General features: G+C 27.1%; 1 protein-coding gene across 1 annotated transcript in view; it reads left to right on the top strand.

The window, feature by feature from the left end:
- Positions 1-13185, top strand: part of LOC114128526 (leucine-rich repeats and immunoglobulin-like domains protein 2) — a 109783-nt gene that overhangs the window by 30021 nt on the left and 66577 nt on the right. The window contains exon 2 of the mRNA XM_050198573.1: positions 2247-2359. The gene's annotated coding sequence lies outside the window, so the exon portion shown is untranslated. The remainder of the gene's footprint in view (positions 1-2246; positions 2360-13185) is intronic.

Genomic DNA, 13185 nt, shown 5'->3' with positions numbered 1-13185 from the left:
GCATCGATTGTGCGTGTCAGCCTATAATATACATATAATAATAAAAAGTGTTAATTTTGGCGTGAGATGAAAAAACGAACTGCGTTTGACGGTTGGACGTTTTCCAAATATCTATACATTATAATATATACATCCGGGAGCTGAACAGAACACCCGATTACTATTGCCGTATACACGTCTCGTTGCTCGTGTTTGATTATATTCAATAATTTTCACGCCTCGTGATGTCTGTCTGTCTGTTTGTTTTTTATCGCCCGACAATCCCCGAAGGTCGAAGCGCACACTTCCCGGCGGCGCTGAAGTAATCGGAAACGAGTCCAATATAATTCAATAAACACCAAACACGAAATAAAGCAAACCGTTGGTTCACCCCCGGTCTCGAGTATTTTTAGTTTTTTAGTTTATCGCTCGAAAAGATACCCCCTCCCCTAGCAAGACCACACGCGTATATAAGCCAACACAGTATTCGGGTTAAAAATATTTTTCAAAATAATTCAACAAACACAAAAATACAGTATGGTATATTATTTATTGTTGATATGTGCACGCGTGTTTAAAAACTCGACTGTTTTTTTTTCCTGGTAATGCCAAAGCTTTTTGCAGCTCCTCGTCGTTATGCGCCTTTCCAAGACCCACGTAAATCATCAGATAATCTAATTTTGTGCCACGCATAGTAATAAATGTTTTAAAAAACAACAAACCTCCCCTCCACCACCACCAAGTCTTACACAACCACCGAATAACACTGAACCCCACACATGTCGCGATGTGTAAGTATATCATCATAGTATATTTTATGCGGTTAAATATTTTAACGACCGTTAGCGAATGTTACGACATGGCAGAGAAAAGACACCTATGTAATATACTTATTATTTACACGCCATGAAATGGTTTACAGTTCCTATAATATTTTCCTCCTCGACGAACATACTCATACCCTATTGTACAGTATGATTCTTCAAGCGTGCTCGCCAGTTCGTCACCCTCTATTTTATCTTCTAATAATGAATTTATTTAAATTTGGATTTCTTAAAGATTTAATTATATACTACTACTATATTTATCAACTTACATTTCATGTTATACCATTATATTCTGTGGCTATTTAAACTTTTTTTCCAAAACCACCCTTTTTAACATTGATTATTTTTTTTATCAGATTACACTTATATAAGAAATAATATATTCTATCCACATCTATAATATCTATTTATGTCAAATGATACATTTGATTCAATATATGAATAATTATAGTAATAATTATAATGCTCTACAATAATGTCGTATAGATAAAAATATGTACACTTTATTTATTATAATTTATACATTCCCACCCTATAAGAAAATGTCTGGTTGTTCTACAGTGATTTATACACTTTTTATTTTAAATACCAAATCGTTTGTATTTGTATGCTTTGCACGTTTCGATAACGAATAGAAATATTACCTATATGAAAAATAAAACTTTCGTTCGTTTTCAAAAATATATGAATAGAACAACGGAAGAAAAAATTAGAGATGCATATAAGTCAAATAAAATTTTTTAAATCACCTTGTTTATATGTTTATTATTGCTCATTATTTACATGTGTTTTGCTAATTTTCGTGGCATTACACAAACTATACGTGGGTTCCGCCTTTAGCGATCGTTTTGTAACAGAAGCTTCCTTTATCAATTTAATTACCTAGTCATTGTAACTGGAGCACAAAGGGTTTTTAGACCGTGTATAATAATAGAGAAACAGAGGGGTTTTGACATAATGCAAAATTAATAGGTCCCATTCGTAAAATATATACAACCCCATACACCCAAACAGCTATCAACTAGAATTGACAATGATTCAAAAACAATGAGAAAACAATATAATAGAAAGCGAACCAAGACAATACACCTTAAAAATTGTATTTAAAACAGAATTTAAAGACTATTATTTTTCTTGAACTTAATACTTATATTATATTTGTTAAATATCTTTATACGTTTATTTAACAAGTACATATTTATATTTAATTTTAATTATCAGATAAAAAATAACTATATTAGCATTATATAATCTTATTAATAAATATTGTATATTTATGAAGTACCTACCCATATAAGTGTTACCTATACTTCACTCTAATAAAACCAATAAAAAGTTATTTGTGGCTTATTTAAAAAGGTTTAATATTCTCCCCACTCGCTTAATTCAATAATTAAGTGGAATTATTATAATTTAAATTTATTTATTTCATTGTTTCAGAACTATAACATACAATGAAAATTAATTAAAACCTCGCTGAACACCGAAAGGAAACAAATTGGAGGTTGTTTTCAGCATTGGCCGCAAAAATAATTTGAATTGTCCATTAAAAGGTAAGAATATTAAAATAATTATTAGATGTTCATAAATATTACACGGTACATTTTATGCTGTCATGTAAATAATATTGAGAATCAATTGTTTTATTTTCTCTAAAATTAGTTTATTATGATTATAATCATGAATTACATCTTACAACATCGCATTTTTGTAGAATTGTTCATAATTTATTCTTAACAAATTAAAAATAATGGACCATTCAAAGTCCGTAGAAAAAATAAATAAATAACTTTAAAATTGGATAAGTTTACTTTAATATTTTTAGTATTAAGAGGCAAATTGATACTTGTTGTGTTTTTAATAAAATAATAATTAAAAGACTTAACCTAACTTGAGAATATAATGCATTCTTTTGTGCTAAAATTACATTTGAAATGATAATCAATAAGGTCTTAAAGTTCATTAGCCGGATGTTGTATTATAATTATATTACAGAAGTACAAAATTTATACCTGTTATTGTACCGTAGATACAGTTTAAGTAAATTAACTAAATATGAAATTATATTATAAAAATAAATTTAATGTGAGAGTTCAAAAATAGAAAAGAAGTATAGGAAATACAGTATTAAGTAATATTATTTCCATTATAACAAAATATAAAATACTTATATTTTATACCTAACTGTATTTTGAATACATTTATGTTTATATTCCATTACATTAAAACCATGTTATGAGTCAAGTAAATCTTTTTAAACGCCACATAAAATATTGTTAAATATACACACTATAAAACCTCGTCTTCTTGTACAAAAAAAACCCCTTTGAAATTATATTAAGGATCAACCAATTATAAATAATGAAGAGCCACAGGATACTAGATAACAAGATGGTTCGTGATTTGTATGGTGCGGGAAATCAATTGTTAAAAATTTCTTCGTATAGGTACCTTCGAATATAAATACAAAAAAAGGTACAAAATCCACCACATATTAAGCGTCTCCAAGAAAAGTCTTTAAGGGGACTAAAGATAGTAACACTGTAACAGTAAATACATAAGGAAGGAAACTGCGACTCGTTATATTTTCTTGACTACATTCTTTTTTTCATAACTACGACTACAACGCACGAGTGTGTTTCCTTATACAATACTATAATCTATTAACTAGCTTCCTAAAATACTCTTGTGAAATCTCACGTTTTATTAACACGTTTTAATTCCAAAGAATCGTAGATACCTAATGATTTTCTCACAAAAAAAAAAAAAAATCACCAACTACACTATTATAAGTGATATGTTTTTGTGATTTAATTGTTTTATATATTTATATAATGATGTTTTCTAATTTCTTAATGACAATTAAGTTAAAAAAAATATATATTGGCACAATTTTCGCTAAATGTATTCATTTATTGGTAATATACAACTTAATATTGTTAAAATATATAATACCTATCTATTTCTGAAAGCCCAATATAAATTAAATAAGTAAGGATATTTTGAATAAAAAATAATTAACTTCTAAAACAAATGTATACAATACACCAAATATTAATTTTCTCATAATCGAATCTCAAAAAAACTAACTTTTTTTAAAAAGTATTCATGATCAACTTTTGGTTTTCATTCAAATTTAAAAATAAAACAAAACACATTAAGTGCAGTTAACAAGTTGATTTATTTGAGTACAGTTATTTTTAATGTATTCCGAGTATTCAATGCAACAAGTCAATTATAACATAAATCATTTAAATATTGAGTTTTAAGTATATTAAAAGGCACTTATTATATGTGTAAATAGTATATAAAAATTTTAAATTCAACCCTTTCTAGATAATTAAATAACAAACTAATTATAGACACTAAACTTTTGCTATTTTATTAAATATTAAATAATTTATAATAGTTTTATTTCAATAATTTAATTATAAAATTGGTAGTGTGCATATTTTAATGGAAAACAGTATTTTAAATATATTATAATTCACAGTACAATGTGAATATATATTTTTTATTTATTTGTGTCACAATCAATAAATTGTATATTATACATATCAATTACCAAAAAAAAAAAAAAAGTTTAAGAAAAAAACAATTATTGCTTGGATTACAAATTTAAAAAAAAAATGAAATATAATATTGTTTTAAAAACGGTAAGACTATTCGTAAAAATGATTGAGATATTTTTCGGTTAGTAGGTACACATTTTATTCAACAATATCAATATTATTATTTCCATTTTTTAATTATTATTCACTCCTATACTGTTTTAAAGTGCATAGTCCGGAAAATAAATTAGGAAACGTACATTTCCGTAGAAGTACTATGTGTATTACAAAATATTAATTGACGTTCGAAATTTATGCTTAGTATTAACTAATGAAAAACGTGTTGAATGTTCAAAAATAATAAAACTTTGTTCGTTTCTTCTCTGCAGATATTCAAAATTGAAGAAAATAAATTGATTTGTATCCATTCCTACATTACTTCAAATTAGAATACTGTAATTTAAAAAATTACCTTTGGTTTTAAATTCGTTTATAAAGTTTCAAGACCGACCAAATTATATCAGATCTGTTTTTGAACACGCCCTAAATTAGAGCTCCTAATTGAATATTCTAATATTTTTTTCCCCTTATTATCATTTATTCATTTATATAATTTTAAGTATTTTGATTGTATTTCTAATCACATCATAATGCTATGGGAATTGCTTCTTATTGCTGTGTCACTATATGAATAGAACTATGGATTAAACTCGTTATACATCGTATTGTATAGATGATAAAGAGTAAAAAATATGACAAACATTAACTTTGAACTTGTTTAAAGTTTTTACAAAGAATATAATGTCTTAAAACTGTCAATCAAGCGGTTAAATATTAATACGTGCTCTGATAAATAAGATACATGTAGCGTAATTTATATGTGAATTAATTCCATTCGAATTTATGAGATGTGTGGCATAAGCACAAAGCAACTACTAATGAACTAATTAAACATACTTAATTGAACCATCAATCGATTGTTTATAAACTAGACGTCTATTGTAATTGTTTCCTACTTACTTGTTTAAATTATTACATGTACCTATTATTGACTATTTTTGTGTACCACAATATTTACATATTATTATTATCTGATAATAAATTATAGATTTTTTTATAAACTGAAAGTTAATTGTTTTACACAAATTGAATGTTTTGTAGTTAGGCACTAAAAATGTACGTAAGTGTCTTATCGGTATTTGTTAAACTAAATTGATATTTTTGTTATTTACCTATCTATATAAAAAATCATAATAAAAAAAATTATACTTAATGTAACAACTAGATATAAATATTCAAAATTACAAGAACTTTGTAGAATTTTAATACGTATCTAGACTTTTTGGTAAAACAATCAATTATTATATTACAAATATTTAGCTTACAAACTTTATATAAACAAAATAAATTGGTGAATATTATTCACCTATTAAAATATGAATAACTTGTTATTTATTTATCGACGCTTAAATATCATTTCAAGGTATTTAAATAAATAATTAGTTGATTTATATGAAAATAAAAACAATAAAAAATTTAATCGGAACCCGTAGACACACGTAGTAGTAATTAACAAAATTACTTTTCATTCATAATTGCATTTCAATTTTCGGGTATAATATACTATGTATACAGTATGCTATAATCTGATTAACTAGGCTATGACGATTATTTTTTTTTTTTTTTTTTTTTTTAATTGGTATATCCAATTATATAGTCATTCAGACGATTTTAACTTTATAATTTGATCATCCTATTTAAGTAGTGAATTAATATATTTAGTTATACAATATACCTACTCACGCATTAATTTTGAATTCCAATAAATTTACTAATGTGATATTTAATAATGAAAATTATTATTTACATTTTCATTAATAAATATTTAAAATGTAAACTACTTAGATCGTGGGGAATTGTTATACTTAAACATTGGACTAAAGAGTTTATTCTCTTATTGTCTATGTGATATTTTGGAGGTACTCGAATAATATTATTTAAGTGTAAAAATAATAAAATTCCCATTTCTATCGAATTGCTAACGTTCCATAATTAAGGTAAATATTTACAACACGGTACATGCACTAGCTAACTTGTGTATACAAGACAAAACCACAAGTAGTATAAGTGTTATCGTTGAAAATTTATATTTATTTAAATCGTATATATGCATGCTTATTATGGGCTACCTAGTACCTACCATATAAAATTCACAAAAAATTGAACAAAACGGTATAAAACGTTTACATCGTGCAAAAAATGTATGCATCATAATTTATTTAAATAACTAAATATCATTTTTTTTATTAATATTATAAAATGAGCATTAAAGTAATATCGTGAACAAAAAAAAAAAAAAGAAAATGCTTAAAAAATGGGTACATTAAATTGTATTACTATTATTATTTATTAGCAGTTTGAACTGTCGACGTTTCAAGTAATTTGTATTCATTTTCCTATTATTTTAAAGAACAAAAATTACACTGTCGCGTACGTTGAGAGAAGAATAAAAGACGAACAATAATATATAACAATATATCGTGTATCATTTGTTATACTTACCATATTATGATGACGTTCGCGGAGGACAGATGACATATTTTTTTTTACTCTCCGAGATAAAAATATGTGCATTTATGATTTATATTCTTAAGCGTTATTACAGTATATACAGGTGAGAAAAAAATTAAAACAGTACACTTTGTCAAGGTGCATAATGTTTTTTTTATCCACTTTATACTAATAAAAACTGAAAAAACTCAACATATATTATATATTTCTATGTATGTGTGTGTGTGCCGTGTGTGTATAACACAGTTTCACACGATGTCAGCAGGAAAAACCAATGACTCGAGAGTAATACTAATTTTCGATTTTTCTTAGTTTTTGTTTTTATCGCAAAAACTACGAATAAAATGAAGATTTAGAACGAAAAAAGTAAAATAATAATTTGATTGACTTCAAACAATGTCTCCTTTTGAAAATTTAATCTATTGTAGTAAACCAATAGCACTCGTCTTAACTTACAAGTAATATGTATTTGGAAACCCTCTTTGGTTCTTTAAAAGCATCTTACACGCGATGTCATCTTGTGACTCCCAACAGTGAAAAACTGACTATTGCTGTAAAATTTGATTGAATTTTCTAGGTTGACGTCTGTGTCGTTTTCCCTGCCGGCTACGTCATGGTGAAAATTACGTGTACTTTGCCAAACAAATCATATAATTGAAACGTATGGTTTTTGTTTCTTATTTATTCTGTAATAAAAGTATATTATATAGGTAACATATAAGATATTCGCTTTATTAAACTACCTGCATGATTAGAATCATTAAATAAGCACTGATGGCAATGGCGGTGGAGGTAGCTGAGAAACTTGTAGTATTTACGGGAAAAAATGTATACACTTTTAATGTTCTCTAAACGTATTACGTAAAACGTAAATATATATTAAAAATATTATTTGAATGAAGGTTATACCAAAACCCTAAAATGCCAAAATAGTATATATCCACGGTATCATCATATCTTTATGACTATAGTTAAGACTCCCAAAAAAAAAGTGAGATTAGAGCTATACAATTAGTAGCGTATTATATCTGTATACATTTATAATTGAATTAGTTCATATAGTTTACATATTATTATTACTCTAACGAACACAGTTTTTACATAACAGACGGATCGAAAGAAGTTATGTTGTATGATTTTTTTTTTCTAAACAAATTTTATCCAGCACACTTTATTTGATGGAATTGAAAATTGATCGTATAATCTTCTTCTCTAGAAATTATTAGTAATTAAAAATAAGCTAGGTTTGGTTTTCATTAACTCTCGACTATTATTACATTATAATGTTTACTTGTATATCATAATTATTTTTAAAAGTTTGTGTTTCAAGAAGAAACATAATTATTTTTCTTAGATACTGAACTTTAACCAATGTGCGATGAATTAGTATATAGTATAAATAATGTTTGATCCTGTAGAATATAAACATAAGTGCTAGTAGAATATAAAAGTTTTAAGTAAAAATTATTGTAGCTTCTGCTGGTTAAATATTTTACGCTTTAGGCACGAAAACTTTTTTTGAGTACAAAGGTGATTAACATTCAAATAATAAAAAAAAAAAAAGATAAAATAAGTTATCTTTATAAAACTAAAAATATTATAAAATATTATGTTCGAGAGATTTTAAAAACATAATAATAAACTATATAGATTTAAAGATAAATAAGCTATATATAATATACTTAATTCTACTTAAATACGATTAAAATTTAACGAATTGGAAAAATCACATTTATTAATATTACAGTAATATTAATGAATGTATCTTTAAAGTTAAATTATATTTTTTAATAGTATTTGTCTTACTCTTAATGATATATATATTGATTAATATTATATAATATTATAGAATTTTTTGGTAGGTGATACCTACTTTATCAATATTGTCCAATATTGTTGTAATTTGGTTTTTTTTTAACAATCGTTAAAGTGACAATCATTCTATATCTACTCTATTACAAGCTAGGGTTTACAAGAGTAGTATATTTTGTATTTATATGTATTTTTGAGTAATTTTATAAAATTTATAAAACTAAAAAAAAAAATACATGAGTCATAGTATAGTCATTCGCGCTGTTAAAAATCTGAAGTATTATTATGATTTATAATATTTTTTGTATCAGATTTTTATTACAGTTATGTTAACTATTAGATCATTTATAATTTACTTGTTAAGTTGTTTGTGTAAGTTTATGTAGTATACAACTTTGTACACAGATTTAGTGATACTCAATTAAAAATAAATACAAATATAGGACACTCAGTTTTCAATTTTTTTAATTTAACAATTGTTATGATAAAATTCAAGTTAAGATTGTTTTATAAACAACTCATAGTTTTGAACACTCCGTTTTTTCGTTAAATTTAAAGTTTAATTTTACTTTTAAATTAATCATTTTCATAAAAAAACAACAATAATTTAATTTACAAATTAAAATATTTAAACCATATAAAGAAATATCGAATATTCGTACCGTGTAATTATAATTGTATGGTTAAAATTATATTATACAAGTTATTAGTTATATTAGAAAAGATAATTCAAATATAATCGATCTACCGACAGCAACGATCTCGTGTGATTAAAGCTTTTAGTAAAGAATATAAATTCAAAAACATGTACAGAATTGCTTAATTAATTTGATATTAAGTAGGTCGATGTACGATAAAACCCTATGAAACACTTAAATATACCTACTGGTTTAGTGGCTATAAATTATCCACTCGATGGTAGTAAATATTACCATGATTATGATGACTGACTTATAATTTCACATACTTGCCTACCTTAATATTATAATGTTAACACATAAATCTTTACTATTCAAAAGTGTTAAAACTATTTAGAAACATCGTCACCTAGTCACTTTTAACTACTAAATAGTAAATCTCATTTGATACCCTATGTTTATTTTAATAGATCATCGTATTTATATATATTTTCATTTACATATTGTAATATAAAATATTATATAAGTATAAGCATTATAAAAAAGTTAAGTAATTAAAATAATAATAATAATTCTCATTTTTGTTACTGTGCATGTATGTCATAAGGGAGAATATTTTGATTTAGAGATAAGCCTGCACGTCGTATTTATTGTAAAGTAGGCCAACGCAACAAGGCATTTACCTAAATTAAAAAAGTAAACCATAATCCCCCACAAAAAAAAAGTTTATAATGATCAAAGTGCGAATTCCAAGTCTTATATTATAATGTTATTCCGGATTTTTTCCAACTTTTAAGACTTTACTAGTGTAAATATAACAAATTAGAATATTGTTATTTATTACGGTCTTATATAATAATGTATGTGTACCTCTTAATGCTAGGTACTTGTACTACGTTTTAATTACTAAGTAGGTATATTGTATACGCATGGCATAGTTCCATAAATCATTATTTTACGAGTTTCTTTGATAATAAATTAAATACAAATAAAACCATGGGATAAAACATACGCGTAGGTAAGTAGTAAGTACTCAAAATCATATCACATAATAAATTACTATTATAATTTATAATTCTAATGAACTAATAAAAATAATGAAAATAATATACGCCGCATGTGCGGCAGTAACATTTTTCGGCATTAGCCCGAGTTTTTGATAATCACGACAGCGTGGCAGCAAAAATAAACCACCCACGATAGACACAATTCATCACCTCGAAAACACATTATATATTTATGAAGACACATTTATATGTATGTGTGTGTTATTGTGTAGCGTAAAATTATTATTATTCTTTTTTCGTGGGATAATACATGCCCGCTGTGACCTAGCCGTGTGTTGTTATTATTATTCTATGTACCTATATATAATATATAATATATAAGTACATCTACGTGTGTGTAGAAAGAGAAAAAGACGATGAAAAGACGTGAAAAATCGTCATCAAAATGCGCGCTGGAGCGGAGAACGGCACACGAAATCCCCAGGTGATCCCAGAGTATATTAATGTCGCGTATGACCGGAATGGGTAGGTGCCTGGATAAATAAGTATATGTGAGTGTGTAACTCTTCAGGAGCCGCAAACGTGACCATCGCGACTCGTATTTAGTTAAAGACTACACCTCAGAATATTCACGATGGCGTTTATGTTGTGCCAAATGTAACATTTTGCACACACACACACATACGTATAAATATATGTATTTTATACCTACCCATAACACGCGCCTACCCGCAGCTTACTATCACACTATTATTTACACGTACGTGGTCTCCGACCCGATCATCCGGGTGTGCCTATCGTTATAAGTACTATAACTATGTATATATTACACGCATCGTATTATACCATTTACCGAATAACGAATATCATATATATATATATATATGGGTACCCCACCTCCACCACCGCATCAAAAGTCAACATATATTCAGCCACACGCCAGTCACGTACTATAGGACCGTAAGCTCGCAACACGCGGTGTACCACGACCACGGTCCAGCGTGATCCATGCGTGAGTGTGTGTTCGGTAGGTCAAAATCCCGGCCGTCATCCATCAAGACCCGTGCCGACCCGTTTATTAGGATGACTAATTAAAACAAAAAAGGGGGCGCATTCTCCTCTTGCGGGTCATACTGTCCTGCTGGTAAATTCTACTCCTCCTCATCATCATCATCATCATATTGTTCCTGTTTCCTATACGGACTACGGTACAATTATCCTATTTTTTCCCAGGATCCCCGGAATCGTGGCCAACGTCACTGTATTATTGTTTCCAAGACCCAGCTGAGACACACGTATATTATATCTGAGAACATGACTATGTGAAAAACTGAAATCTAGAAATATAAAAGAGAAGAGTTATTTTCAAATTATTTTTTTAAATAGGTAATTAAATAACTAAAAATACACTTTGGATATAATGTTTCGTTAAACAAAATACTTTAAAAAGAGGTTTGGTATGTAATCAAAACTGGATTTCTAATATTATTATATACGTGTCATAATTAAAAATCTTTGTTCTAACCTATTATAAATAAAATAGAATTTATAATTATTAAAGTTATTTTCTGAAAAATATGCATTACCTATGCAAAAAATATTCTTTATGTTTAAATAATATTGAAAAAAATAATATAAAAAATATTCAGCACGTTAACCGCAATTCGGAAGGTCAAGAACAACGGCCGACGTTTTCGAGTACCATTTTAGTAATGCTACGAATAAACCATTTCCAACTAAACATTTCCCTCCAAGTGTTCTTTAATCTAATTATAACGGATGCCAAATATATATATATATATATATATATATATATGACCTTTAGCACTCTGACCAAAAGACAATGAACATTTTCAAACGGTACCTTTGAACTGAGTTGGTAATTTAAAGTTGTACACAACTTTTCTACAGATCACTAAATTTATACTCTAAGTGAATTTAGACTCGGAACATTTTCTGTTTACATGTCTTAACTAAACTAAACTGTATGTCTTTGCCATTCGAAAAGTCCTTTAAAAAAAAATAATACAATAATTTAACACTGTCTAAAGTATGAAATCAATTAAGAGCCGTTAATAACAATCAAACCATACCTATAAATAAATTTCTCTATAATCTTATAATCTCCAATCGTTCAGTTGAAAATTGAAAAACGTTCACTTTAGCAGAATCATTCAAAAACGTACAATAATAATTTATTGTCATGTATTTTGTATAGCACCAATCATGACGCATAGATAGTAAAACGTGGATGCAAAAATTCAGATTAACGGTTCGAATCAGATAGTAGGTATAGTGGAAGAGTAGATAATCAAATTCCCAAGCGAAATTGTAAATCTTCTCGGTGAACGTGCCACGTGTATAAATTATATTATTTTTTCACCGTCAAAGTACACAAATAACAATATATGGTAAAATATAATACGTTTGTTTTATACGCCGAACGTCAATTCGCAAAGCTCGTATACCTAGAATTAAATGGTAACCAAACCAAGAGCAAGCCAAATATACTTCATAATATCGTAACTATAATACGATTCACAATCGCATCAGTTGTAACGCCTGAAAGTGTGTCCGTCTTGAAATAAGATTTTCGATATACCTATACACTACACAATACACATATGATATATTATATATAGTCATATAAAGCCGGATGATATGTAACATTTTTCAAAATCCGTTATTGTTGTGGTTTCCTAACCATGTGATTGTAATCTCATATAATAATCATCGTATAGAAAATAGGATTATATAATATTGTATTGTCGACGTCCCGCGGCATAGTTAATAAAAGCTA

This window comes from Aphis gossypii, chromosome 1 (genome assembly GCF_020184175.1).
Source record: "Aphis gossypii isolate Hap1 chromosome 1, ASM2018417v2, whole genome shotgun sequence".
NCBI classification, from domain to species: Eukaryota; Metazoa; Arthropoda; class Insecta; order Hemiptera; family Aphididae; genus Aphis; species Aphis gossypii.
This window is presented reverse-complemented; position numbering and strand designations above follow the sequence as displayed.